Genomic DNA, 25,784 nt, shown 5'->3' on the forward strand with positions numbered 1-25,784 from the left:
TGCGACTCTTTTAAACCTATTAAAAGAGATATTTCCACTTGTGCTTATTGGATCTTTGTCATTTTTACCTTATTTTATTCAGATAAATACTATCTATTTTTCTGTGGTGTATTTTTGTGGTGTTTTCACTGTGTTTCTGTATGATTTATTGCACAAATACTTTACACATTGCCTTCAAAGTTGAGCCTGACTGCTCAGTGCCAAGCTACCAGAGGAGGGGCACAGGATAATTTGGATTGTGTTGTGACTTACCCTGACTATTATTGTGGTCCCTACTTAGTCAAGAGTGTATACCTCTGCCAACTAGAGACCCCATTTCTAATACTGGTGATCAGCCACGAGGACAGGGCTTGTGTTGGTGCAGTGCCATACAATAGCTATGTGTACTCTACCTACCCACAGTTAAAGGTCAATTTGATTGGTTTTCTTTTTGCTGCAATTTCTCTGCTTGACCTTTTTTAATCAATCCTATACATCATGTCTCTGGTTGGGTCCACAAGAGGAGCTGAGGAATTTGACCAGGCCAAGCTGAAGGGATACACAGTTAACCAGCTGAAATGCTTTTGCAAGTGGATGGGAGTACCCACCCGTGGAGCCTCCAAGAAGGAGGAGTACTAAAAGACACTGAGGGTCTGGACAGAAGCCCACTCACAAGAGCATGATGAGTTGGGGGAGCAAGTGGATGGCTCTCCCGAGGAGCTGCCAACAGCAGTGGGAGATTGGTGTCCCCTGCTAAAACAGGCAGCAGTATCTCAAGTCATGGCCTGACCGCAGAAAACAAGAAGGAGGGGAGAGAATTCCAGCTGCAGTTGGCAAGATTAAAAATAGAGGCGGAGGAGAAGAGACCAGAGAGAGAGGCTGAGAGAGAAGCCAAACAAGCTGAGGCTGAAATGGCCTTGGCCGAAAAGAAACTTATCTTGGCTCATGAACTGAGTCTGAAAGAGCTGGAGCTCAAGTCTAGGCAGTGTGAATCCAGCAGTGATGGTGGCAGCATACATACAGGACCTGCTGGAGACAAGAAGGTTTGTATACCCAAGGATTTGGTGCAAAGTTATGTGGTGGGAGATGACATTGATAAGTGGTTTTCTGCTAATGAAGTTGTACTGAGGAAACAATGGGTTCCTGCAGGGCACTGGGGGTGGGCTTGTGGAAACACGTGCCAACACTTCTAACATTAGAGGTTGGGGACCAGAACAAGTACACATCCATGAAAACCATTTTGATTGCCAAATGTGACCCCTCCTACTAAACCACTTCTGGACCTACACCTGCACACTGTCAGAGGAGCTGTCTGGCTGCCCAGAGAATTCATCTGGACTGCTTTGCGGGAAAGAACTGATGCCCTGCTGTATCCCTGCTGCCCTGCTGGCCTCTGACTTTGCTGGAAGTACTCTGCTTTCCCCAAAAGTGCTCTCTGAGGGCTTGGATTGAACTTACCTCCTGTTTCTGAAGTCTCAGGGCCAATAAAGACTTCACCTCTTCAAGAAACTCCTTGTGCGTTGAAAATCAGCGCAATGCCTTCAGAAATCACCATAAAGCCTGCATTGCAGCTGAGAAATCGATTCACAGCCGACAAGGAATGACTCAGCACCAACTTTCAGACTGGAAATTCGACACAGTGCCTCCCTTGCAATGGAAAATTTGATGCATCGTCTACTGGATCGACACAGTGCCTGCTCCTTATTTCAGTGCGTCAAGGATTTTCCACGCATCATCCGCGGGCATCAAAATATCCCTGCATCGCAGTGAGGAACCAAGACTGCGTGCTACAAAATACCTCAAACCGCTTGCAGCGTGAAAGAAACAACGCATTGTATGTGCTGCATCGGAAATTCTGATGCACCAACTTATTTTTCCACCCACCTCCTCTCCAGTCTCTGTGCATTTTTACCTTTGATATATCCCAGGTACTGTGTTTAATAAAGAGACAACTGTTTATTTCTAAGGACTGAGACTGTTAAACCTTTTAAAAGTGATATTTCAACTTGTGCTTATTGGATCTTTGTCATTTTGACCTTATTTTATTCAGATACATATTATCTATTTTTCTAAACCTGTGTGGTGTATTTTTGTGGTGTTTTCACTGTGTTACAGTATGGTTTATTGCACAAATACTTTACAAATAAGTTAAGCCTGACTGCTCAGTGCCAAGCTATCAGAGGTTGGGCACAGGATAATTTGGATTGTGTTGTGGCTTACCCTGACTAGGACTGTGGTCCCTACTTGGACAAGGGTGTATACCTCTGCCAACTGGAGACCTCATTTCTAACAATTGGTTTTGGATGGAGGTTTGAGTTTCCTTATAAAGCAAAGATGAGAATCAATTGAAAATACCCAGGCTTGACAGATGCCACATTCAAGGCCTTTACAGTCATGACTTTTGGGGCCATAGAGGCCACATGAATCACACACATTTTTGGTGTGATAGTTCACATTTCCCTGTTTGGCTAATGTACCATGACACTCTAAACACATCTTAGACGGGCAAAAAAGCCTTCACCGTGAACACCTTTGGACATCATTAGGAAGGTCATGGCAGTTGTTTGTAATGCAAGCTTTGCAGAAGTCTGGGCCTGATTCTGGTATTTGTGTGTATCAGTCGAATAGCAATATTCACAGTTATACCTAGCACCGAGGAAAGTTTTTGTATCTATTACACAATAAAAATGGTTTTCATGTAAAAGAACGAACAGAATTTTACATTTGATTGCGGCGCTGCTGATGAAATAACACTAACCGCCTTCAAGGTATAGCAATTTAATCATCACATCCAAATAATTTCCAAACCCTGAAATATTTTGCAAAGTGACATCCGTATCTGGGGGGATGTTTAGAACATCGTGCATTAACTGAGCTTGCTCTGTCAATGTTGCATCACCGGTTTGACCATAATCCATTCACCCAGCCAAGTAGTGAGCCAGACACAAATTTACAGCAGTGTTGTTTAAATCAATCAACCACCAATCTTTCTTTTCAATGACCTTATTAAACAGTACAGAATTCAGTGGTCATCTGGCACCACCACTCCTACTTTTTAGCATAGTCACAACCAGTTTTAAACTTTTTGACCCCAAAATCTCAGCATTGCTGTTCACCATGTCAACAACCTTGTTTAAGAAATCTGAGGCACTTAGGTCACAATGTGACTGCCTGTGAGTGTAAAAGCGGCCAGCTAGCCCACCGTCGCTCAGGCAAATTTGTATGTAATCCTTAGGGCCAACATCAGAAGCCATTTGTTCAAGCAGTTGTTGAATTGAGCTAATAACCGCTTCCAGGGCTTGTTTAGTAGAATCTATGAGATGTAATTTGACAAACCAGAATTCTTCATAAAATTCCATAGCTCTAACTTTTTTGATAACTCTTTGAGATTGACGTATGCTTTCTAAAAACACAGGTGTAGGGTTAATAACATTGGAATTATCATGAGTGGCTGTGGTTGTCTGAGAGGGGTTGCTCTAGGAGGATAGGGCTCAGTGATAAATAACAATCATTGGTTTGAGTATTATGGTGTGTTTTTCTTAAACAGTTTTTGGCTCTTTTTAGGTTTTGGCTAAATGATTTCTGACTACCTTAGCAGAAAACCATTTTTCATTACGCTTTTTGCTTGTAGTTTTAGACTTTCTTGACAAGCTCTGCTCTTTGGATGACATTGTAAGCTTCCCGAGTACAGGTAATCAAGGCTGACTCTGGCTTCTGCTGAAATAGAGACAATCAAAACTTCTGTATTTTGTGCCAACTAATCTACAGCGGCTTTGACCGTCATTATTCCGTTGATACAGTTGGAATCATCACGATCACATAAAACAATTAGAAGAGAATCAGTGACCACTGTGAGGTTCAAGCCAAGTATCTTGAGGGGTTTTATTAGAGATAAAATGCCACCAATTGCTGAAAGTACAGTAGAATCATTGGGGGAAGCTTGAACTGCTGCTGCAACAGCAGCACTGCTACAGGAACAAGTGATGACTTTGCCTCAATATAAAGTGATTGTGATATGTTTAGGATTTCGTCTATGGCTTTTGCGGAAACCTCAGAATCAAGCTGAGTTTGAGCATCTGCTAAAGTAGCAGAAATTGCATCCTTTAAATTTTGTTGTATACACACTATGATGCCTTCAATGGTTTGTACACATTCATTTGTATTATGATTACTTAAAGCATAAATAACCACTTTGCAGATAGATGAAGTGTTCAGACCCTGACACTTAAGGGCTGTTATTAAAAGTAAAATATAATGGCTTACTGACTACACAGGTGAGATGCTTGAGGGTGCAGCAGAGTGGGATCCAGGAGATTTTAGCTTTGCTGAGGGCTGCCTGGAAGCATCACCACTGGGGTCAATTACAGTCTTTAAACTATGATAAAAAGCACCTGGTGCAACACTCTGTGGGGGCTGAGGATGGTGGGTCCTCCCATTGTAACTTTGGGATGATATGCCCTTTGTGAGGGGGGATTTCCTGGTGTGTTCAGTGGGTACATCAGCCCCTGGTTTTGATCTGTTTTGTTGAACAGGTACATTTGTGGATTCCCCCCAACCCTTGTTCTCAGTGTCAAGCAGCAAATTATCTTGTTCTGGTTGGGAATTGACAGTGTTTGCTACTTGGGTGTGCAATCCCTTAGATAGTTGAGAATGTGACTTTGGGGTAGGGGTTAGGTGGGGGATACACTATTACTGGACTGCCACTACAAGGGTGCACTGTGACACAGAGAATCTGTTCTGAATTTCTGTGGGGCAGAAGGCCAATAGGGGTACATGCAGGGCCGGCTTTAGGGTGGTGGGAGCATGGCGGGCGCACGAGTACGCACCTGGATTGGGGATGCTGTTTTTAGCAATAATTTAGGGCCAGATGTATGAAAGGATTTTACCCATTCTGTGTCTATGTTCCTTGTGCATCCAGCCTTCAGGAAGCAATTAAAATGTCAAAATACCTCTTGTTATTCATGTTCCTACTGTTGTATAGCTATTTTAGACACATTTTAGACATGTTATTTTAGCAAACTAGTGATGCCGTTGTGCACTTTAGCCCAGTTACATTTTATTCAGCATTGTTTTATTTTTCTAGCCTTAGCCACATTGGCAATATTGTTTTGTTTTTCTCTATCTAGTTGTCATTTCGCCTTGGAAAGCATTATGTTCTTAGTAGGAAATTCATTTCACTTTGTGCTTTCCTCAAGGCTGCAGTCAGATAGGGTTGCCGGCAAAAGTGGTACGCTGTGTCTCCAACATTCACACAAATATACACATTCCTACTTGAAGACTCCTTCTTAGAATGTCAACTGTTTTATTACAAAACACCCCTTTGTCCATTACACATGAGAGGGAGATTCCAGCCAGATGACCACGACTGCATGTTGATTACTGATAACCTTTGCTATAGCTGCTTGCTTAGACTACCGAATCCCTGGCCTATATGGGGACGGTGTCTCTCTAGACTACAGGCTTCCCTGCTCAGATATGGAGGATGATGTCTTCCGAGGGGGGAAACCTGAAGGACGGATTAGGCTCATTATGCTGTGCTCTAACTGAGCTTAGGTAGGAAAGATATATATATCACTCCTAGTGACCATATGGTGGGACAATCCGTGTCTCTGTGTCACAATCTTGCTTCTATTGTGTTTTTTCATCCTAGTTATTGCAATACATGCCATTTTATGTAAGAAGCAGTTACTTCAAAAAAACCTTATTGAACTATATTCTGCCTCTCTTTTTCTTTGCCTGTGTGAGACTAATGTAACTGAGAGAAAGGGATGAGATCTGATCGACCACGATTCCCCTGAGGAGTCGTTCTTGTCATGGGCCCGATTGCCACAATCATCCCTGCTCTTGGGCAGAGATGAAGCACTGCTAGTTAGCCGGAAAACCTGGATTAGGCTGACAGGCATCACATGGTGTGGAATTGTACTTAGTATCCCACAATCTATGTGATTCTGCCACCCAAATCCAGTAGCCTCATTAGGAAAATGAGAACCTACACAACACTAAAAGGGAGAGAGATGGGAGTTTTGTCTAGCAGCAGCTTTGACTCACCATAAAGTAGCAGGTTTAATATGCCTGCTGTAAAGAACAGAATTATATTTTATGTGGATAGCTGAGTCGATTGGTAAAGGCAGCCTTTACAAGCGCTTTAAAACAAATGAATGTATATGTGAAAGGGGGGCTATGGAAAGATATGAGGCACTTTTGCCGGTTGGTAGTGAGGGAATCCGAGAATATGGTAATGGGGTGAGGGGTGCCAAAACAGACTGTCGCACAGGGCGCCACAGCGCTAACGCCGGCCCTGGGTACATGTGTTTAGACACTTGAAATTCATGTAGGGTATCAGAATTGTCATCAGAAGCATTTGCTTTCCTAGCACACTTATGAGCAGCCCGTTCTTTATAGCCAGAGAGTCTCTTCCTCAACTCATTGTCTAAAGATGCTGCCTCTTGAACATGTGGTAAGTTAAGAAGTGCGCTCCCCCCTCCAGTACTACCCCTAGAATCTACATGTTGTGTGTGTTGCACCTGTACCCTTTGCAGCCTCTCTTCTTCACGCTTCTGACTTTTGCTTTTCAGATCAGCAGTTGTTGGCTCTGAACTCCTTGTGAACAGTCATTGGGTACTCAGGTGCTGCGTTTGACAGGTAGAGATGAGAAACGCATTGGCATCATCTGTGTTAGATTGAAAACACAATTTTATTTTCAGACTTTGAAAAAATCTAAAGCATCCTCTTAACATTCATCAGCCCTAAAACTACACACACATGCACACACATACACACACACACACACGCGTATTCAAGCACTGTCTATATTAGAAAATTCCCTTTGATTACATAACAATAGAATGATTCTCACCATCATGAGTGCTGAAGTGAAATAGGGTTAGGGTCTTCACGGGTGGTGTTCAATGGAAGTGCTTCTGCAGCTCCAGAAGCAGCCTTTAAATGAAATATGAAAAGCTCTGTGATAAATTTTGCTAGGATAAATGTTGATATTAATTGGTAGCATTGCTATACATTTTTACACTCAGTCATGCAAACACACACACACATGCTCACTTGACAGATGCTGATAGAGACACAGTTTCTCTCTTGACAGAGGGAATGGACAGACCAGAGTCTTAGGAACTCTCATCGTAATGCCCAGAAGGGAGAGAAAGAGGGACGAGAGAGACAATCCCCAGAGGGAAGAGATAGAGGAAAGAGAAAGACAACACTCAGAGGAAAGAGACATAGGGAACAGACAGACAACATCAGAGGGAAGAGACGGAGGGAAGAGACAGAGTTAAGAGGCAGAGTTAAGAGACATCCCAGAGCCTCAAGTATTCTCATCCTAATGCCTAGATGGAAGAGACAGACAACACCCAGAGGGAGGAGAAAGGGTTAAGAGACAGATCAGAGCCTTGGGTATTCTCATTCTAATGCCCAGAGGAAAGAGACAGACCAGAGACGAAGCATCCAGCAGGGAGTAACATGAGACACTCAGAGACACAACGGCACATACTCGCATCTGCAACCATGGAGCCTGAACTAATTTATGGCAAATGACAGACGCAGCTCAGGTAATCACTTGTTTAAACAAAGCAATATTACTGGAAATTACCAAACAAATGCTAAATCATAGTTCTTCTTCTACTCATGCTCCATACACATAAAAAATACTTGAGACTGTTTTACTAAAACTAACATTTCATCACTGTAGATAAGACTGAATGAAAGCCACACTGACAAAATAGCTGATATTCAAGCCTCATCACGCCCGAACGTTCCCCACCCAACCTTTACCTGCAAGTTACTTTTAGGATATACTTCGACAAAATGTTATTTAAGAAACTGAGCACTAGTAAATGGTAATCAGAAAGACAAGCATGCAGCCTAGGCCAAGACTTACAGACGTAGGTCAATGCTTAGTCAGACAGTGAGACTAGGAACCAGTGTTAATTCATAACACAGAGTGCTAACATCTCCGACAAGAGCATAATTGTTCTAACAGTTAAACCATATGCTCTTGCAAGAAGGCCTAAAAAAATATTCCAAAGTGACCCATATAACTCAATTAGAACCATGTTAGAATGAGACCAGGTTACCTCTTCATTTGTTTTATTCTCACATTTGCATTTTCATGTTAATCTTGACACAAGTGTCTACATCTTCATATCCCCCACTCACGCTCTCACAGAAGGTTTCAAAAAGCATTTCAGGACAGCGCGTAGGACTTAATTAGAACCACATCTTAGAACTAGGCCAGGCTACCTCCTCATTAGTTTTATTCCAACAAGCTAGAGCTGTCACACAAGCCTAAAATTTGCTTTTTAGCTTAATATTGACAGAAGTGCCGGATTGCCTTGTGCCAGACACCATGTGCACAAACACACACAGACACATATAAAAGCATACTTTTTTCCCTCTGTTTCAGTCTGCATAACTAGGTGAAAAAGTTATTTTAAAACACACACACAGACTGCAACAACATTTTCCAACTGCTGGATCACATGTGGGATAATACAGAGCTGAGCCTGGCTGAAAAACCATTTAGCCACAAGAGAAATAATTGACTTAGAACCACATGCTGAAACAGCTAGAGGCTTGACATAAATAACAAGCAAGCATCAGGACACAGTCACTGACACACTGTTTTACTTAGCGCAAAAGGCCATTTATTTAGGACAGGATTGCATCTTATACATTAACATTGTTTATACTCAACTTCAAACTCTTAACTTTAAAACCTCCACCCTTTGAAACTCCTCCCCAGTCCTCCTTTTCACTCATTCTCTCACTTTGCCTCCGTTCACCAATCTTCCACTTCTATTTACCTACACATTCCCCCTTTTCCTTTCATCCCCTGCCTGCTTCAGGCATCCCCCACGCTATAGAAGTTCACCTGCTTCTTTTCCCCCCTGGAAGGGTGGCCAGGCCCGCATCTAACTCTCCATCCTCCCCCATCTACTGCCACACCTACCCTCATCAGCAACCTGCCCTAACTGGCATCCCCCAACATCCACACTTGAAAAACGAATCCCCCAAGTGGCTGTTCTTCCATATGTAGGGCAGGTGGGTGACCAAAACTTCCCACCGCGCAATGGGCTGGCGTGGAAGAGGTCAGTCCCTCCCTTCACCAACCTATATATCCCCACCCTTTATCCCACCCCCAGGCACTCCTCCACCAATCCTGCTCTAGCTGCACCATTTCTTTTCCACGAATGATCCAGCAGAGAGACTAGACTGCGTCTGCTCTCCGCGGGACCCTCCATCGGGACACAGTCACTGACACACTGATTTACTTAGTGCAAAAGGCCATTTATTTAGGACAGGATTACATCTTATACATAAACATTGTGTATACTCAACTTCAAACTCTTTACTTTAAAACCCCCAACTTTTAAACTTCTCCCCAGTCCTCCTTTTCACTCATTCCCTCGCTTTGCCTCCGTTCACCCATTTTCCACTTCAATTCGCCCACACATCCCCCCTTTTCCTTTATCCCCTGCCTGCTTCGGGCATCCCCCACACTATCCTCCTTCACCTGCTTCTTTCTCCCCCTTGGAAGGGTGGCAAGTCCCGCATATGACTCTCCACCCTCCCCCATCTACTGCCACCCAGCACAAACCCATTTGGCATTTTGCTGTCCCACCAGCGAGCCTACAGCAACATTGCAACCTTACACCGCTTCTTTGAGCCACATCTTTTCTCCCTACAAATCCCCCATGATCAATTGCAGCTCAGTCAGATAATATGCCTTGCCCAATTCCGAGAGGTTTACACTATCGGCCCAAAACAGATCTGCCTCTCCCTCTGTAATGTCCTCATGTTTCAAAACTTTAATACCATGTGCCCAGCAGAAAACCCTCATTGCTCTGTTGAGCTTCCTCCGAGCCCTTTCCATAGCCCCATGCTTCAATGTCCCCCTCCATTCCCTTCTGAGCACAAACTCAGTCCAGACAAATCAACTCCAAATTCCGTTGCATATGTTGCACTAAGATGAGCCCCAAAAGTTTTACCAGGTAATTTTCCCCCAGGTGCAATAGCAGCAGATCCAGGCAACCCCAATTTGGCATCATGGATGTTACAAAAGGAAGCAGGTTACCCCACCTCATACCACTTTTTCTCCACCACAAAAGTTTGTGACGGCTACTTGGCAGTCCCAATGATCGGCCATAGATCTGCAGCTCGACATACTTCGCTGCCCAATATATGAATGAATGGCCAACCTTCCAAGTGACCATATTTCCGCTCCTGGGGCCCGATACACAACCTGCAAGAAGAATACATTTTAACAAATTGCCAACCCAGCACTTCGTTAAATGCATCATCTCTCCCTCCTTCCCTACAGGACCCACCCCCACTAACTAAGGGCTGCACATAGCGCTTGCAACAGCTAGACCCCCTCCTACCAATCCGTTTAATCTGAGCCCAATCCCATCCCAGCTGCGCTGCCGCAGTAGCTGCACCTATTCTGAAGGAATGCATCCCATTGCACTGTGCCCTTCTCCCTATGTGTCGCAGTGCAATCCGCAACACAGACAACAACTGAAAAGCCATAACCTTCTTGCCATTCGCATGACTAAAAACACCAGCCTCACTTGTATGCACCTGTGACTGAAAGCAGCGCCACTCCACCACCGAACAAGCTGCTGCATTCCCCCTTTCTCCAACCAGACCCACTTCCCTGCCCCAGCTGATCCGTTTTAGGCTTTTGAAGCCATATACCCAAACGATCCCCCCTCAAGCATACATCGACCGCTCTCATGCCTACAGCCTTCCCCAAACCCCAGAGTTCCGACACACAAAAAGCCCCAAAAAACATCCACACCATGCACAAACAAAGCAAGCTCACGAGCATCCCGACAACAAACCGGTAACACATGCAACAGCTCCCACAACAAGTCAAATGTGATGGGTTCCCGTGCTTCCTTACCCGACCCCACCTAGTCCTACCCCACCCTTTCAACATTCCACCTAGATCATCATCCTTAGCTGGATCCCAACCAAAAAAACTATTTTACATAAAAAGAAACACCAGCCAACTTCCCCCCGATTGTGGTGGGCGACAAACCTTTTGTGATTAAAAACAGCACAAAACGAAGAGTACGAGACTGTAGCATGGCCTCGCTCTGTACCCAAAAATCCCCCTCAAGACATTCAAAACTCTGAAATTCCAACCATGCCAGACGATAACTCCTCCAAGTGTATTCTACTACTGACATCTCAACCAGCCTAATGATCCTCACGCCCCCACTCCCAAATGTTGGCCGGGGACGCTGTCTTGTGCTGCTCTGCTTCTGGCACCAAACTGTGAAAATGGTGCCACTGTGAACGAGACAGGGAATAAGCAATAACATTGTTTACCCATGGAATGTGTACTGCTTTAAAAATAAAATTCAGCCACAAGCATCTGTGCATGAAACATCTCAATAAATGCAAAACCTGCAAATCTTTTGCCCTCTGCCTGTTTACTAGTTCAACCACTGTTAAATTGTCCACGTGAAAAACTACGGTCCTGTTGGCCAATTAGTCCCCCAAAGCGTCAAGCCCACCAAGAACGAAAAAAACTCCAGAAAAGCAATACTTCTGCCTTGCTGCAACTAACGTGCCGGCCATTGTGCCACACACCACCTTCCATCCCAAAAAAGGCCAAAACCAGCAGCCCCGGCAGCATCCGAAACAATTTGGACCTGCCAGACTGTATCCTCCTCACGAAAAATCATGGAAACCCCATTAAAGTGTGTTAAGAAGGTTTTCCACACTCGGACGTTCTCTCGCAAAACCACTGACACTCGAATCCTGTGATGCAAGAGGTAAGCACCCGACATCGCCAGCCCCAGACACCTACAAAAAGTCCTGCCCCCCCTGACCACCCTACATGCAAAGTTAAGGCGACCCAAAAGCTGTTGAGCCCTGAGCAAAACAATCTTATGCAACAACTGAACCTGTCTCAGAAATTCTGACATCTCCACCACCTACCCGTGCGGCAATCGAGCTACCAAATTCTCCGTGTTCAGCTCAATCCCCAAAAAAGTCAGAGCAGTCCCTTGGTTTTCTCTGGAGCCAAAGGAACCCCCATCTCCCCAGCCAATCTCTCAAAGCCCGCCAACGCCTTTCCTCAAGGGTCTGAGCCAGCCTTACCCACAAACAGGAAATCATCCAAATAATGGGTCACCTCCCGATGGTCACACGCTTTCACAAAAACCCACTGGACGAATGTACAAAAATTCTCAGGAAGCACACATGAGCTGGCACAGCTCATCGGGAGTACTCTGTCCACAAAAATCGCCCCATCCAGCTGCATGCCCAATAATGCAAAATCCTCAGGATGAATCGGCAACAGCCTAAAAGCTGCCTTGATATCGCATTTAGCTAACTGAGACCCCTTACCACATCCCCGAACAAGCCGAATGGCATCGTCGACAAAAGCATAAACCACCCTTGGTCCACTATCCGCTGTAGCCTGCAAGACAGAAATTGAAGAGGGGGTTGCGCCTCTATAGCCCTTTCCCCCCTCCCTTTCTACCCGCTCACCTCCTCTTATCGAATCTCCCCATCTTCCCATTCGTCCGACTCATCCTCGTAATCCAATTCCACCACTACCTCCTCGTCATCCTCACCTCTCTCGTCCATTATGTCACTCCATTCGTCCTGATTCCTTCCTCCTTGGCGCCTACCACCTTTACGACCAACACGTTCCTGTAGTGTAGAGAAGGCCGCCGAAGGCCCCTCTAGTGCTTTAGACCAACGTCCAGAGGCCGTGTTGCGCCCCATTGGCGTCACCTTCCTGCTGCCAGTCTCTTTTACTGACTTGTACTCTCCATGCCTCCCATAGCCGTATGCGTCACTCGTGCCCATCACGCGGGCTGACCCCTCGGCTGCATGAGCCTCTTGACTACCCTCCCGTTCATTTGGGACCCATACCCAGCTATCCTGACCTTTCCTAGGGGATGGAATGCCTTCGGGCCCCTGTCTACCCACCTTCCTCATTGGTTGCCGCCCCTTCTACAGTGCTCCCTCCCTATTCCTGCACAGCTGTGCCCACCTCTCCTCTGTCTCTGCCACTGCCTTCTTCTGCTCGCGAATCCTGGCCTCTATGTTCACGAGTTTATGTAGTTGCTAAGTCCAGCATGGAATACTCTGGTCACTACCCCCTATATTTAAAATTATGGGTGACATGCTGCTTATTTGGTCTGGAGGAGTCTGACCTCTAAGATCAAGAAAAGGATCTTTGCACCTCCTGTTCCTTCAATGAGAGAATCACATCAGTCCTTACCAATAGCGCCTCGAGCTGCGTTTCTGCAACTTCGCACATTCCTCGGTAACATCTAACTTTTGGTTATCCACCTAAACTGGTGCTGACTGCTTCCTACGCAAAACGGATTCAAACCAATCACATCAAAGCTCCCAAACTCACACCTCCTTCAACTACATCACATCCAACTCCACAGAACCAGGAGCTCGGCAGAACTCTGCGGAATCGACCAAGTTTTTATCTGCTCTGTTTAATTCCACAGAGAACAACTCCACGAGTTCCATCCCCCTTAGTCTCGCCTTGACCTAATAAAAGAACTAAAAAATGAGACCACCACATAAAACTGAATACTTTTTTCAATTAATTATTTGAAACATTTAATATATCAACGGTAAAAGTGTAGATACATCACCAAATAAAAAAAAGATACACACCATTCGAATAAAAAAGTATACATGAATTTTATTCAATTCAAGCCTCTTTTTCATTACATGTATACATGTTTTTGTACTCTGTGCATGAATGGAATAAACATTGTATCACCAAACAGAGACTGCAGAGTCAAGCTAGTTATCATAATGTGTATTTGTAAAGTGCATGTTCACCCAGAAGTGCATCTTGGTGCTGAATAACGGATATTTATTGTTCAACAACTCAATGGTACTCATTTTATCGACCTGTGAAGGATGAAAGACTGAGTGGACCCACCAAAATGTTAATCTGTCACCATGAGGTTGAACACAGGCCCCTGCAGTGGGTGCATTAGTCCACTAAATCACCAGGCCCAGCTGGGTCTTATAGCTACCCTAAACACATATATTGTGACTGAATGAAATACAATTCTGCAATAGTATGTTATTTACAGCACCTCTTTTCAATCTACGCATTTGACGCTTCACAAACAACATTACAAGTGCATCATTTTCCTTTAAATTTGTTAACTACATTTTTAAAATGCTTTCAAAGCCTACCCCTTTGCATCTGTGATATAAATAAGATAAACAATGTGCTCCGCAAGTAAATGACACATCATCTTGAATCTGGTTTTCAGGAAATATTATTCTATCTGGAGCAGTGGTTCCAACCTTTTGACTTCTGTGGACCCCCACTTTATTATTACTGGATCCTGGGGACCCCCACTGAATCAATATTGGAATCCGGGGACCCCCCACTGAGTCAGTACTGAAAGCAAGGGACCTAATCTGTTAATCTTATTTAATTTTCTAAGCAGTCACTGACCCCCTGAGGATGCTTCGCGGACCCCCACGTGTCCCCGGACCACAGGTTGGGAACCACTGATCTGGAGTATTTCTTTTTAAAAATTGCCATATGGAATTAGGGTACAGATAACTGTTTGGTGGCTAACCATAGGAGCCAAAAAACATAGAATCCTTATCCGCCTCAAATATTGCTAACCAGTGTCTACAGCTCTTATATTATTCATCCATACTGACAATTAGATGTGGCGGTCTTTGATGTTTACTCAGAGTTTGAGGTAGCGTGTCAGACTTAACTACCCCTAAAAATAAAAGCTGAGCAGTCTTGTCTTTGGAGAAGTAATGCTTGAGTTGAGACCTATTCATCACATATAGTTGATCAGTACCCCCTGTCAATGGTTGATCTGTATAAGGTTCTGAATGGCATCATAAATCAGGAGACCTATAGTGGCCAGCAGAGCTACGCTAAACTGGATCTCCAGACATACGTTGCTTGACTTATGTATCAAAAAAATGGTCACCGCCCACATCACTGTCAGGGCAGAGATCGAAAGCTAACATTGGATAGCCTTTTGTATACTCTATGCCATCCACAAAAAAGGGTCTGTCTGCACATACCTCCCCTCAACCTATAGGAGCCGCTAATATTCTCTTGCCACGCCCCCCGGTCCCGAAAGACAGCAAGTTTGGTTTTGCCAGTGTAGCTCGGCCATCTACAGAGAGACTACTGCATGATATATTATAATGGTCAAAATGAAAAGAGTTTTGTCATATCCTCCACTAAATGAGGCAAAATCAACAAGTGCTACGATTATAGTTCTTGGCAAAAATCTCCCAGAAATATTTTCATTATTGGATATGAGTGATCCAGACGGAATGTTGAGCACTTAATGCTCCACCCATTCAATGGGGTATTTGGCATTGCTGGTTTAAAGAGTCTCAGAGTGAGCTAAACAAACCACTGCGCTGATTTTGACATGCTTCACAAAGAAAGACGCTGATAAGATATCTAATTTTCATCGTCTCCGCTCATCTGGCAAAAAGTGTATTTATTTCTGTTAGACTTTTCATCCTTGGCATGGTCTCCCTTAACATTTTGCCTCTGTTTCCCAGGTTGTTGATGTGTGCAGGACTCTGATTTTGCTGTTTTTGTTACTCTGGGCACTGCTATCCAGTGCTAAAGTGCAAGGGCTCCTTTCCAAAATGTGTATGTAATTGGTTCATCCACGATTGGCCTATTTGATTTACCTGTAAGTCCCTAGTAGAGTGCACTAGAGGTGCCCAGGGCCTGTAAACCAAATGCTACTAGTGGGCCTGCAGCACTGGTTGTGCCACCCACCTAAGTATGTCCGTAATCATGTCTCAGACCTGCCATTGCAATGTCAGTGTGTGCAGTTTTAACTGTAAATTCGACTTGGCAAGTGTACCCACTTGTCAGGCCTAAACCTTCCCTTTTCTTACATGTAGGGCACCCCCAAGGTAGGCCCTAGGTCGCCCCAATGGCAGGGTGCAGTGTATGGTTAAGGTAGGACATATAGTAATGTGTTTTATATGTCCTGACAGTGAAATATTGCTGAATTTACAGTTGTAAGGCCTGTCCCTCTCATAGGTCAACATGGGGGCTACGTTTAAATATGATTAAAGTGTAGATTGCCTTTGGGAGCGGATAGACATGCAGAGTTTGGGGTCTCTGAGATCACAATGTAAAAATACATCTTTTAGTAAAGTTGATTTTGAGATTGAAAGTGAGCATTTTCTTGCTTAAACTATTTCTGTGACTCTGCCTGTTTGTGGATTCCCTGTCTGAGTCAGTTTGACAGTTGGGCTGGTTGCACCTCTCACTAGACAGTGACACAAAGGGAGCTGGGGTATAGCCTGCTTATCCTGCCATCTGTGCTAGGAGGGAAGGGAGGAGTGGTCACTTACACCTGAAAGGGCTGTGCCTGCCCTCACACAATGCAGTCTCCATCCCCCTGGTGAGTGTCTGGGGCCTGACCTGGGCAAGGTAGGATTTCATAATCAAGAGAGACTTTGCTTTGAAGTAGGCCTACTTCAAAGGAGAAAATGGGTATAGAAGGGCACCCAAAACCACAGACTTTAGAACACTTCCGGAAACCAAGAGGAACCTCTGCCTGGAGAAGAGCTGAAGAGCTGGGGAAGACTGCGCTTTGTGGAGCTATCCTGCAGTTGCTGCTTCTGCCAGAGTAAGAGGGCAAAAACTGAACTTTGTGTGCCTTCCATCTTGTGAAGATCTCCAAGGGCTTGATTTAGATCTTTCCTCCTGTTGTTTGAAGTCTCAGGGACAGCAAAGACTTCTCTCTGCCAGCACCTGGAGGTTCTGGAGATACTCCTACTCTGCCAAGTGGTGCCCATCCAGTTCCTGGGACCCTGAAAGGAGAAGCTGGCATCCTATGAGGAAGAAATCCTCGCACAGAACGCTGTGCGGGGAAAGGATCTACGAGACTCCGATCTGCGGCTGAAAGATCGATGCGCCGCTGGCGTCGTGGCTGAAAATCGACACTCGCCTGCAGCGCAACATGAAGATTGACTCCCGAGGTTGGAGAAATGACACACAGCATCACTGATGGAGGCTAGTGAGATCGCAACCCGCACTGCGTGATTTTTGGATCCTCTTGCGGCTGGATTTCCGACACAAGTACTGCTGGGCGTGTAAAAACAACGCAGGGCCTGCTTGGACCCGAGAGTGCTGGCCGGATCGACGCATCGCTCTCCTGCAGAGGGAAGAAACGACATGCCCGACCCGAAGAAAGGAGAAATGACGCATCGCTCATGAGTGAAATCGACGAATCACAAGTGCTTTTTGACGCACACTCGCCAGTGCGGGGTTATTTTTGATGCACCCAAGGTAGATTTTCACGCTAACAGTGTTAGTGTGTGTTTAAAATTACATGAGGACTCTCTTTTTGCATTTTTATTGATAGCTTGACTTGTGTATAGTGGATTTTTTTCGTTTTGGTCTTGTTTTGTTTAGATAAATATTCTCTATTTTTCTAAATCTGTGTTGTGTCATTTTGTAGTGTTTTCATTAGGTTACTGTGTGTGTTGGTACAATACTTTACACCTAGCACTCTGAAGTTAAGCCTACAGCTTGTGCCAAGCTACCAAGGGGGTAAGCAGGGGTTAGCTGAGGGTGATTCTCTTTTACCCTGACTGAGTGAGGGTCCTTGCTTAGACAGGGGGCAACCTGACTGCCAACCAAAGACCCCATTTCTAACCAGTTTAATCTTCACATGTAATCCATTAAACATTAGTTTGTCTTGGAAAAACAAATCACTGTGTAATTGCCCAATTAGTTCCACTTTTCAACTTAGCGCTGTAAAGCTTGCTCTACTCTTAAACTCCACATTCTGTCCATTTAAAGTGGCATCCTCGTGCTCTCCGGCGGTGTCCCTGTAGAACAGACCTGCTGAAAGTTACGTTTTCAAAGTGGGATAATTAAGTATAGTGTCTAGATAAGCCATGTATGGATAGGAGTTATTGGTCTCCAAGGCTCACATCCGGTTGGTTAAACAGCAATTCACTCTGGCAGCAAAGTCAAGATCCGAACAATGTCCATTGGTAATTTTGCAAGAAAGATAAAGCTGTGTGACTAAGAGGTTCAAGTAGATATTGGACCGGTAGGGTGACCAGATTTTAAAAAGAAAAAACCGGGACAGGTCAGTCATAAAAGTAGGACTAGAGCATTTAGGGCCTTATTACGACCCTGGCGGCTGGTGGTAAGCTGGCGGTAACACCGCCAACAGGCTGGCGGTGTTCCGGCAGCTATTATGACTGTGGTGCAATAGCCACGGCCATACCGCCATCCCCTCCAACATACCGCCAGGCCCTGAGGATTATAAGTCCCCAACTGCGAGCCTGTCCACGGTGGTAAACACCGCCATGGAAAGGCTAGCGGTAAGGGGAACTTGGGGTGCCCCTGGGGGCCCCTGTACTGCCCATGCACTTGGCATGGGCAGTGCAGGGGCCCACAGGCACAGCCCTATCGCGCATTTCACTGCCTGAATTTGGGGCTGTGAAATGCGCGTCGGGTGCTACTGCACCCACTGCACATCAACATTGCTGCCGGCTCTATTACGAGCCGGCTGCAATGTTGATGTGACTTTTCCCCTGGGTCAGCGGACGGAAACACTGTTTCATCGCAGCTCCCAAAACGTGCCATGCTACGTCTCTGGTAGTATTTTCTGCTGCGGTTTTGACATGAGGCTTTACCAGCTGGAACCCTCTTCTTAAAAGCGATTCTGCTTTTCTGAAAAGGCTCCTGAATATACTATCAATCCCAGACTCAAACATAATAGGAGCCCCTGGAACCTCGGGAGACTTGAGCTGACTTGTGTTCTGTGGTAATCCCTATAGAGGGACGTGTGATCATAATTCTCTGGTAAAATCAATATTCTGGTACACTTAGCCATGGCAAGGATGACAATGAAGCATCACTATGACTTTACCCACTTCAAATCTTATCTTAGTGTTTAAGTCGTCCTCCACTACCAAAGTTATTGTTTGAAAATATTTTTTGCTGACCGTTACATAGTCTCTTTTGGTGTAAATGATGTTTATCATACTATTAGTTCTGACTGCAAATTCCACACAACGGAGAGGCACATAACTCTCTCCTACTCTCTAATGCTCTGTGATGTCGCAGTATACAAACATCATGTAAAACTCCCAGTGTACATCTGTGTAAGTTTTGTCTGATAATGGGGGATAGTGGTGAATGTTAGGAGTCAGCCCTAGCATTCTTCCAAGTTTTTCATGCACCAAAATACCATAGTCTTGACTATTCCTGAACAGTATTTTTGTAAGTCTCAGCTCACACGTTAATCGAAGGTTCTAAAGTTTTGCAATGTTACTGATGGATTTATTCATTAACTTTACAATGTCATAGATGTTGTCATAGAACCCCATCAGGAAAGTAAATTCATACGTAGCTTTCTTCTTGCCTACTACAGTAACTTTAACATTCTCAGCTTTAAAAGTGTCCCATGTGTGCTGGGACTGAATTTTTGTTAGGGCAACCTCCCAGTCACCTTGTAGATGGATAGTTTTACCATAAAATGTGAATTTTGTTATTAAGGATGGTGTCCATAGACGTGTTACTGGGGAGTGTTAGATAAAAATGTCCTGCCTCCATGGTGCTTCAAAGCCAGATGTATCAAAGGTTTTTACCCTTTCTGTGTCTATGGGAAAAAGTGTTCGTACATATGGCCCTTAATGCTCATAGCTCACACTGTAGACTTTTTATATCCTTCAACTTATGCTTAGAAACCCAACTGTTAAATTGATCGGGCCACCCCCTCCATTTAACCAGGCACTGTCTTTGCCACCTTCGCCCCTTCTTCACCAATACTTTCTCGATAAGGTACACACGAACTTGATCCTGTTTTAGCAGATGTTGTAGCTCTTCACTGTAAAAACATCCTTTTACCTTTTACCCCACATAGTCTTTTATGTTAAAAACTGTAACTTGTGTGGAAACCTTGTCTATCACAAAAATCTCACATGTAAAAGTCTGCTCGTACCCCTTTTGAAATACCTCCTTGCACCTAGATAAAAGTCTGCTCGTACCCCTTTTGAAATACCCCCTTGCATCTAGATATCCTAACATGATCACCTTTTCTAGAATACGCTTTTAGAAACGTGTCTGTTGTTGATCATATACCCGTACACTGTTCTCCAAATTTTCAACTCATTTTGCGGGGTTACTTCTACCTGCGAAATCTTAATGGTTCTATGATAGCTGCGGTTATAACTTTGAATGAAATCTTGTAGGTGATCTATGAAATGAAATGTATTGTAAGCAGTGAAACACCTCCAAATTCGAGTCTTGAGAGTTCTATTGAATCTTTCTACAATTGCCGGCTTAACATCCTTGTTTGTGACAAAATGTTTAACCCCATATCGATTCAGCAGAGCTTTTAGTGTATTGGTTTCAAACTCTTTTCCTACATCTGTTTGTACATTTTTTTGGGATTCTTCCTTTACTGAAAATGTGATCAAATGCATTTGTGACCGATCTCCGTTTTATCCTTCAAGCTGACTGTGAATGCATACTTTGACAGCACATCTTTCACCGTTAGTAGGGATTTTGCCCTCCTTCTACAAGGCATCCACACCACCAAAACTACCAACCCTCAAGGGATTGTAATAAACACTTTTAAAAAGCTTCCGCATCATAGCACTTCTTGAACCAAAGTACCACACCACACAACTGTGACACTCGCTTTTAATTCACTTTGTATTTTTTTTTTTCTTCATCACATCATTAGGATACAGGGGCAGTTTATGCAACATTAAAAGACTTTATGAACATGAATTAAACAATGTATGATTTAAATTTAGTGTGATACAGGAACGTTCTATGATATAAGCGATAATGACAACGAAAACACTGGTATTTAACACAACTCTCTCAAAAACTCATGACGTAGAAGCACTGCTAGCTGTGAACGGAATGAGTCTTCTTGCATCTCCCCCATACCCCGCTCAAGAAAGCTCAATAGTACAAATTAGAGATCATATTCATGAAGGTGCAAAACTGTTTTCTACTCAGAGTAGTACTTTGGGCACAAAGGCCCTCATTACGACCATGGCGGTTGGTGATAAAGTGGCGGAATACCACCAACAGGCTGGCAGTAACTATCGCCAAATTATGACCATGGCGGAAAGATCTCCGAAAGACAGCCAATGTACCACACTGACCGCCAGGGTGGAAACAACAGGCTCTACGGCAGTAGCCGCCTACAGCCAGACGGAAGTGAACATTTCGCCCAACATATTAAAACAACACAATCTGCCACCTTTTCCGGGGCGGTACCAATGACATCAAAAGCCTGGTGGAAACACTGCACAGAAGTGAAAGGACTCACCATTGGAGACACAGGGAACAACCACGCCGCCATGGAACCAGAATTACAAGTGTTCCCAATGATATTCTATGTCCTGCTCCACCACGAACACCAACGCCGGCGAAGACGACGACAGGTGAGTACAGCCGCCTAGCACACAAGGGAGGGGGGGAGGAAAACGAGAGTGACACACACACACGCACAACACACACCACATACACACACACCATACACACAATCAGCTGCCCAAGAAAACAAGGTTATCCCCCTAAATCAGCTGCATAATGCAAGGACTACAGGAGTTGACTAAAGTGATTGTAATAAGATCAACAAAGAATAAATAATAAATATGCCAATGCCACCGATTTGTACACATGCACAAAAAAGGGACAAACCCCAGTCCGAAGTTCGCATGGGCCACATGGCCACAGGGCAAAGTCCAAGGCCCCACTTGTTACCTGAGTCAATACGGAGAGAACACTGCAGGGGCATCAGTTGGCAAATAGGCAGGCACCTCTGGGGGTGGGGGGGGCACCTCAGCTGGAAACAAGACCACTGGTTCTGGAGGGGGCAACATGCCCATTGCTTGGTCCTGGGGAGTGCAAGGTCACAGTCTCTCAGGTGGTTGACTTGCCCACTGGTTCTGGAGGGGGCAACATGCTCTGTGCTTGGTCCTGGGGAGTGCAATGCCACAGTCTCTCAGGTGGTTGACTTGCCCAGTGGTTCTGGTGGGGGCAGGCCGCACTGTGGTGATGGTAGTGGGAGGCTCCTGCTCAGCCCCTGCACTCACTGATGGGTGCACAACCATGATTGGTGGTGGGGACTCTGTGACAGCTGCTGGTGCAGGATCCTTCCCCTTCTTGCTTGATGGTGTGGGCTCCTTTCCCTTCTTGCTTGCTGGTGCAGGTTCCTACCCCTTCCTGCTGGCTGGTGCAGGCTCCTTCCCCTTTCTAATGGCTGGTGCAGGCTCCTTCCCCTTTCTACTGGCTGGTACAGGCTCCTTCCCCTTCTTGCTTGCTGGTGCAGGCTCCTTCCCCTTTAGGATTTATGGCCTGGAATCCTTCCCACCACAAATAGGTGCAGATGGAAGTGGTCCGGTGGATTGTATGGCTGAGGTGCTTGGCTGGGTTATTGATACCCTGGCCATAAGTGCAGGATGGGGGAAGGGGTAGGGAAGAGGTAAATGGTGGACATTGGGGTGGGAAGAGGGAGAAGTGATGGGAGTGGAGGATGAGGGAGTGGTTGTTGGAGGTGTTTGTCTGCTGGATTTGGGTGCAGATGCATGGGCTGTGTGCAATTGTGAGGTAGATGGCTGTCGGTGTCTGAGGGCTTGCATTTGTGTACCTTAGGAGGGGGGACAGACATGATGGGAGAGGACACAGGGGACGTGTGCATGGATGTTGTGGAGATGTCTGCCAGTGAGGCGTGTGTTCTGCTTGATGTGGGGATGATGCAGGTAGTGGATGATGATGTAGTGCATGCAGGTGTAAGTGTGGATGTAACTGGGTGGGAGGTGGAGGTGGAGGAAGATGGGGAGACAGTGGAAATAGTGGATGTTGGTGTGCCTTCAACTGGATTGTGTTTGCGTGAGTGCCTGTGGGATGAAGTGTGTTGCTTGTGTTTGCCTGTTCCACTCTTGGGTGTTGTCCTTTGCTCGTATGGCTGTGTGCTTGGGATGGGTTGGGGTTGAGGAGAATGGGACTGGGAAGTGGAAGTTGGAGGGGGGACCGTAGAAACAGGGACAATGGCTGCCATCAGTGAGGAGGCCAGAACCTGAATCGATCTCTGTTGGGCCTCCAATTCAGTGTGAATGCCCTCCAGGAATGCATTAGATTGTTGCATCTGGGCTGCCAGCCCCTCAATGGCATTCACAATGGTTGACTGCTCTACAGAGATGGATTTCAGGAGGTCAATATCCTCCTCACTCAGGGCAGCAGGGCTCACTGGGGCAGGGCCTGAGGTGCTTGGGGCAAAGGAGATGCCCACCCTCTTGGGTGAGCGGGTACGGGAAACTCGCTGAGGGGCTGCTGGGAGGGCAGTGCTTTTACAGGGGTGGCGGCTGTACCTGTAGCTGGGGTGGTCACAGAGGTGTCCGCCACCACCAGGGAGCTCCCATCGGAGGAGGTATCTGAGCCTGTATTGTTCCCTCCAGTCTTCACCGTGGTGCTCCCCTTGCCCTCCATCCCACTGGTGCCCTCAGCGTCAGTGGGTTCTGCCTCCTGGGTCCTGTGGGATGCAGCTCCCTCCGTTACAGGTGCCTCTGCTCCTCCACCAGATGATGCTGATGCCCATAAGGACAGGATGACAAAACAAGAAAGGGGGGGAGAGAGACAAAGGATACACTGAGTCAATGATTGCACCAACACCACCGTTGGCGTACACAGCAACCTTACACACAAGGAACAGGCCTACGCACTATGCATTGTACTACCAGTGATATTGCTAGCCATCAAGCCACGAGGAGGTGCACACACCACCAAATGCAGCACACCTGGGATCCACGTAGCCCTGCCCAGTAGTGGATGCAAACAAGCTAGGTAGCTATCATTTTCCAATCAGACCCCTAGCTACCAGAGGACCTATGCTGCTATGTCTGGCCTGGCCCAGGGGCACCCAAGGACACACACCCACCACCCAGATACCACCCCACCAGGTGTAAGATGTAATGATTGCCACTGTACTCACCCCCTTGCGGCTGCTGTGTTGCCCCCAAGCACCCATCTAGCTATGAATATGCCACCACCACTATGCGGGCCATCAGGGGGGGTCAGGTTTCGACGGGCCCCCCTTCCTCATTGGGAGGCCATCCCCAGCTGGGCCTCCACGGTCTTCCGTGCCCAGCGTCTCAGGTCCTCCCAGCGTTTGCAAAAGTGGGTGCTCTGCCTGCCATAGACCCCCAGGGTCCACACTTCCTTGGCGATGGCATGCCATATACCCTTCTTTAAATGGGCGCTGACCTGAAGAGGTAAGACAGACAGGAGAACACCATTAGACAAACAGTCCAGCCTGTCACACACGTGGCCCACCATACCCCTTTCCATCACCATTGGCACATACATGGGCCAGCTCACAACATGTACACCGTCAACAGATAATCCCCCCACTTGCACAATGTCTTCACACACATCTCCATGCATCCATGCCACATGCATCATGCCCACAGTGTACTCACCTGTTGGTCTGGAGGCCCATACAGCAGTCCATACTGGGGTAGGACCCCATCCACCAGTAGCTCCAACTCCTCCAAAGTGAAGGCTGGGACCCTTTCCCCAGTCACACGGGTCATGGTAGGTTCCAGACACAGGTCACAGCAGCACATGCAGTGTAGGTCCTCCCCTATGGAAGGTCAGGTAACAAGTGAGGAATATGATAGAAAAGGGCGGTCACGTCTGCGGCGGTGCATACCGCAACTGCCGGCGTAGATCACCATTGGCTACTGTAACCCATAGGGCCCAATATTAACGAATGATGATTTGCACAGCGGTTCCTGACCGCCTCCCGCCATGGCGCACAACGTCAGCGGAATTACCTCACTTCCACCTGTCCCTCCACACATGACAGGCGGATGCCATTCCAGGGGGGAGCCCTATGGAATAATGCTGCATCACAGGAGAAATAGGCACATACTTGACAAATCACACTGACACATTACATGTCCACAGAATGCAAACTACTGTTGTGGCTCAGTTGTTCAGTTTGTGACAGGCTCCTCACTCTTTTGGCCCATAGATTCCTACCGCTACGGATGAATGGGAGGTGGAGACATACCCCCGGTAAAAGACCCCTGGTGGACTTGGCTACACTGGAGGACAGGCACATAATACTCACCTATAGACTGGATGGGGCTACAATCACAGAGCTTTGTGCCCAATTGGAGCCTGACCTGACATCTGCTATCTGTCACCCCACTGGGATCCCCCCTCTTGTGCAAGTGCTATCAGTACTACATTTCCTGGCAACTCATTCTTTCCAAGTGGCAGTGGGATTGGCAGCAGGAATGTCACAGCCTGTGTTCTCAATAGTGCTGACAAGAGTGTTGTCTGCCCTGATAAAACACATGTGCAGCTACATTGCATTCCCCCAGGTTGAGGATTTGGCCACTGGGAAGGCCGGGTTTTGTGCAATGGGACATATCCCCAATATAATTGGGGTGATTGATGGAATACATATTGCATTTGTCGCCCCCCCCACCAGAATGAACAGGTGTTCAGGAATCGTAAGAGTTTCCACTCCATGAATGTGCAGATGGTGTGCTTGGCGGACCAGTACATCTGCCACGTCAATGTTAAGTATCCTGGGTTGGTGCATGATGCCTTTTCCTAAGGAACTGCAGCATCCCAAATGTGATGTCCCAACTACAGAGGCACAGTGTGTGGCTAATATGTGAGCCCTGGTTCCCACCCAGTATATGTTGGTGTATGGGTATGGTGTGGGCCATATAGGATAGTGTGTGGCTAAAGGTTGTCCCTCAATAATTGCAGG

Source organism: Pleurodeles waltl, chromosome 1_2, assembly GCF_031143425.1.
Source record: "Pleurodeles waltl isolate 20211129_DDA chromosome 1_2, aPleWal1.hap1.20221129, whole genome shotgun sequence".
NCBI lineage: Eukaryota > Metazoa > Chordata > Amphibia > Caudata > Salamandridae > Pleurodeles > Pleurodeles waltl.